We start from the raw sequence: 5,979 nt of genomic DNA, 5'->3' as shown, positions 1-5,979 counted from the left end.
CTACGTAACCCAGTATTTGCCATTTGTCTCCCGGGTCGGGAGGACACGTTACGTAAAGCCTACGTAATCCAATACCTTCTACTGTCTTCCGGGTCGGAAGGACACGCTGCGTAAAGCCTACGTAGCCCCCCCCCACGCGTACAACTGTCCTCGGGGAAGGGCACGTCACGTAAAGCCTACGTGACCCAGTACGTATTCCTGTTCTCGGTAAAGAAGAACACATGGTCGGAAGTTAGTCTAGTAAGTACCACTAATGAGAAGCCCTCATTAGTAAGGATAAACGTGGGAAACCCCCACCAGTAATATAAACACAAGGTTTGGGAAGCCCCCACCTTTAGTACACACTAGTATGGGAAGCCCCCACTAGTTATACTTATGCACTATGATATGAACTTACTTTCTGTGAACTCGCTCAACTAGTTTGTTGATTATTTGCTGCATGCCTTGCAGGACCTTAGGTGTACTTGGAGCTTGCACCAGAGGAGAAGCGGGTCGTTGTGGACAAGAACATGTGAATGCTTATTAAACACTTTTACATTCACACATTGATACTTATGTTTTGGGTTTTACATTTAATGCTTCCGCTACTTAAACAGTGTTTGATTTTGAACATCAATTATGTCTATGATTATTATTAAATGCTATGTTTGATATAATTGGTGGCTTGATCCTGGTCATGTCACGCCTCCAAGCGGTGGTACTCCGCGTGTGGGATTTTGGGGGTGTGACAGATTGGTATCAGAGCCATTGGTTATAGAGAACTTGGTTTTAATATGGGAAAACGTTTTTATTAAAACCGGACTATAACCAGAACAGTGCTCTCAACGATCCACAACGACGCTTCGCTTCACGTGCAAGACTCGACATCCTAGGTAATAAGGTTTATGTTTATTGCATGTTTGCTAGAATTGCTTAGAACTTTGCTCGCATTACGCTTAGATACACATGATACTATAGCATGAGAATCCCTACGTGCTTACACTTTTCTGTCATCGCCCTATTCGCGAACCATTCTTACCTATGCTACTTGTTACAATGAAGATCATGTCTGGACGAATCAACATGACACAAGCCCAGCTAGAGGCTCTCGTTCAAGCTCAAGTTGCTGCGGCAGTTGCAGCAGCTCAAGCAGGTAGTATATCCTGCAGTATAGGCACACACTAGGATCTTTAGATCCTACATTAACTCTCGTATTTAACTTCGTCCTATTCGTACACAATAGGTCAACACGCGCAGCAGCCTGTCTGCACATTCAAGAACTTCATGGACTGTCGTCCAAATTCTTTCAGTGGCACTGAGGGGGCAGTAGGACTCCTCCATTGGTTTGAAAAGCTAGAATCTGTATTCGAAATGTGCGAGTGCCCTGAGGCTCGCAAGGTCAAGTTTGCCACTGGCACCTTGGAAGGAATCGCGCTAACCTGGTGGAATGCGCAGGTGCAGATTCTTGGGTTGGCAGCAGCTAACGCCACCCCATGGAATGATTTCAAGGAACTCATCAAGCGTGAGTATTGCACGCGTGAAGATATTCACAAGCTGGAAGACGAGCTGTATAACCTGAAAATGGTTGGGTCAGAGATTGAAGCGTATACTAAACGGTCGAATGAGCTGGCCGTTCTGTGTCCAACTATGGTGGACCCTCCATACAAGCGCATCGAGATGTATCTCAAGGGGTTGGCACCAGAAATCCAGAGCCATGTTACTTCGGCTAATCTCGACAACATCCAAGAAATCCAGCGTCTCGCTCATCGCATCACCGACCAGGCAGTGGATCAGAATAAACTGCCTAAGCGTGTCAACGCTACTGTTACAGTCACTCCTTCAGCTACTCCTGCTACTACTAGCGACAGCAAAAGAAAATGGGATGGAGATTCCAGCAGGGGTTCAGCGACTGTTCAGCCACAAGCTCAGCAGCAGAAGATTGACCACTATCAGAGTCCCAGTCAGCAATCCTCTGGTGGTCACAGGCAGAGTAGATATCAGGGAAGTCAACCTAAGTGTTGCAATTGCCACAGACATCACAATGGCCCGTGTAGCAAGGGTCGTTGTCAAAGGTGTCTCAAGATGGGGCACGAGGCTAAAGACTGTAGGAGCCCTCGTCCTGCAAACCAGAATCAGCAACAGCAACAACCAGCTCCACAGAACCAGCAGCAACAGCAGCCACAGCGTGGAAACCGGGGATGTTTCCAGTGTGGGGCTGAAGGTCATTTCAAACGCGATTGCCCTCAGTTAAACCAGAACCGCAACAACAACAACAACCAGGGCAACGGCAACAACAACGGCGGGAACAACAACAATAATGGCAACGAGGCAAGAGGTCGAGCTTTCGTTTTGGGAAGAGGAGACGCAGTGAACGATCCCAACGTTGTCATGGGTAAGTTTCTCCTCGACAATATTTACGTTACTGTTTTGTTTGATTCGGGTGCGGATACAAGCTATATGTCTGTGAAAATGTGTCAACTGCTAAAACGTGCACCAACACTTTTACCCACCAAACATGTAGTAGAGTTAGCTAACGGTAAAAGTCTAGAAGCCACGCACGTAGTTCAGGGTTGTAATCTTATCCTAGCTGGCCAAGCTTTCTCTATCGATCTCATTCCCATAGTTTTGGGTAGTTTCGACGTTGTGATTGGGATGGATTGGTTATCCCAACACCAGGCAGAAATTTTATGCAGCGAGAAGATTATTCGCATTCCTCGTTCTGGTCAAGAACCTCTCGAAGTTCAAGGTGACAAGAGTGGTGCAGTGGTCGGCATCATCTCCTTCTTGAAGGCTCAGAAATGCTTACGAAATGGGCATACTGCCATTCTGGCACTCGTTATAGACGCATCAGCAAAAGAAAAGAAGTTGGAGGATATTCCAATTGTACGCGATTACCCTCAGGTGTTTCCTGAAGACTTACCTGGCTTACCGCCTCATCGTCAAGTCGAATTTCAGATCGAGCTCACTCCAGGAGCAGCACCTATAGCTCGCGCACCATATCGTCTAGCTCCATCAGAATTGGAGGAACTGTCAAAGCAGCTACAAGAGCTCTTGGAAAAGGGCTTTATTCGTCCAAGCTCTTCGCCTTGGGGAGCTCCAGTACTTTTCGTGAAAAAGAAAGACGGTACGTTCAGGATGTGCATAGACTACCGTGAACTCAACAAGGTGACGGTGAAGAACCGTTATCCTCTTCCGCGCATCGAAGACTTATTCGACCAGTTGCAAGGGTCGTGCTACTACTCGAAGATAGACCTGAGGTCGGGGTACCATCAGCTGAGAGTCCGGGATGAGGACATCTCCAAGACAGCCTTCAGAACTCGTTACGGTCACTACGAGTTTCTTGTCATGCCGTTCGGGTTAACGAACGCGCCTGCCGTATTTATGGACCTTATGAACAGGGTGTGCAAACCCTATCTCGACAAGTTCGTCATAGTATTCATCGACGACATTCTGATTTACTCCAAGAGTCAGGAGGAACACGAGCAGCATCTTCGCCTGATATTGGAACTTCTTCGGAAGGAACAGCTGTACGCCAAGCTTTCTAAATGCGACTTCTGGCTTCGTGAAGTCCACTTCTTAGGCCACGTAGTGAACAAGGATGGGATCCATGTCGATCCATCCAAGGTAGACTCGATCAGAAACTGGCCTGCACCACGAACGCCGACAGAAATACACCAATTCTTGGGTCTGGCAGGTTACTACAGACGGTTTATTAGAGACTTTTCGAAGATTGCTCAGCCGCTTACGTTACTGACACAGAAGGGTGTTACCTATCGCTGGGGAGAGCCCCAGGAGACTGCTTTTCAGCACTTAAAGGATAGACATTGCAGCGCACCTATTCTCTCCTTGCCAGAGGGCATAGATGACTTCGTGGTTTATTGTGATGCATCCATTCGGGGACTTGGATGTGTGTTAATGCAGCGCGACAAGGTTATCACTTATGCCTCTCGTCAACTCAAGGTTCACGAACGGAACTACATGACGCACGATTTAGAGCTGGGAGCTGTTGTTTTCGCGCTTAAGATATGGCGACACTACCTGTACGGTACTAGGTGCACGATTTACACCGATCACAGGAGTCTCGAGCATATCCTTAAGCAGAAGGATTTGAACATGCGTCAACGACGATGGGTTGAGTTACTTAACGATTACGAATGCGCTATCAAGTATCATCCAGGCAAAGCCAATGTTGTGGCTGATGCCCTCAGTCGGAAAGACACCTTACCTCGACGCGTACGAGCGCTACAGCTTACGATTCAGTCTAGCCTTCCTGCACAGATACGAAATGCTCAGACAGAAGCACTGAAGCCCGAAAACGTCAAGGCTGAAGCCTTACGCGGCTCACGACAACAAATGGAACAGAAGGCAGACGGCGCCTACTATGTAACGGGGCGTATTTGGGTCCCACTTTATGGCGGTCTACGCGAACTTGTAATGGAAGAAGCTCACAAGTCTCGCTACTCGGTACATCCAGGGTCGGATAAAATGTACCACGACATCAGCACTACTTATTGGTGGCCTAGTATGAAGGCCCACATTGCTACGTACGTTGGAAAGTGCTTGACCTGTGCGAGAGTCAAGGTTGAATATCAGAAACCAGCTGGCCTACTTCAGCAGCCTAAGATACCGCAATGGAAATGGGAAGAAATTTCCATGGATTTCGTTACAGGCCTACCTAGATCCCAGCGTGGGAATGATACCATATGGGTGATCATGGATCGACTCACCAAGTCTGCACACTTCCTACCTATAAAGGAAACGGATAAGTTCTCCACTCTCGCAGACGTCTATCTTAAAGAAGTTGTTTCGAGGCACGGGGTGCCCACATCTATCATTTCGGATCGCGATGCACGATTCACGTCAGAACTTTGGCAAGCAATGCATAAATCTTTTGGCTCACGATTAGACATGAGCACAGCTTATCACCCTCAGACGGATGGGCAGTCTGAGCGAACGATCCAAACTCTTGAAGACATGCTTCGGGCATGCGTTATAGACTTCGGCAACGGCTGGGAAAAGCATCTCCCTTTGGTGGAGTTCTCGTATAATAATAGTTATCACACCAGCATACAAGCCGCTCCATTCGAGGCATTGTACGGGCGTAAATGCCGGTCACCCCTCTGCTGGGCAGAGGTGGGGGATAGTCAGATCACGGGTCCAGAGATCGTAGTGGACGCCACAGAAAAGATTGCACAAATACGACAACGCATGGCGGCAGCACGCGACCGTCAGAAAGCCTACGCGGACAAGCGTAGAAAGCCTTTGGAATTTCAGGTCGGGGACCGGGTTTTATTGAAAGTCTCACCCTGGAAGGGTGTGGTTCGTTTTGGCAAACGGGGCAAACTGAATCCGCGGTATGTCGGACCATTCGAAATCATAGAAAAGATTGGCAAAGTAGCATACAAGTTGAACCTACCAACTGAACTCGGGGCAGTTCACAATGTCTTTCATGTATCGAACTTAAAGAAGTGCCTATCAGATGAAAATCTCATCATTCCTTTTAAGGAACTCACTATCGACGAGCGGTTGCAGTTCGTCGAGGAACCAGTTGAAATCACGGACCGGGATGTGAAGGTCCTCAAACACAAGAGAATCCCTCTTGTTCGAGTTCGTTGGAACTCCAAACGTGGCCCAGAGTACACCTGGGAACGCGAAGACAGGATGACAGAAAAGTACCCCCAGTTATTCGAAACCAATGCTACCACTGCTGAGGATGAAGCTACTACTTCGGAATTTCGGGACGAAATTCCAGATCAACGGGGGGAGGATGTGACACCCCAGGAAAACCAGTGAACGTTATAACTTACCTAGCTTCCTCAGTGAGTGCATACCAAATTTCGGGACGAAATTTCCAATTAGTTGGGGATAATGTGACAACTCGAACTTTAGACCTATTTTTGTGTAACGTTGTGAACACGACACAGCTATATGAACTTGATTGATTAAGCGGATATTTATTGAATGTTATGTGACATGTGTGTTTTAATGAATGTTTCGTTA

Source organism: Helianthus annuus, chromosome 16 (assembly GCF_002127325.2).
Source record: "Helianthus annuus cultivar XRQ/B chromosome 16, HanXRQr2.0-SUNRISE, whole genome shotgun sequence".
NCBI classification, from domain to species: domain Eukaryota; kingdom Viridiplantae; phylum Streptophyta; class Magnoliopsida; order Asterales; family Asteraceae; genus Helianthus; species Helianthus annuus.
Note: the sequence above shows the minus strand (reverse complement) of the source record.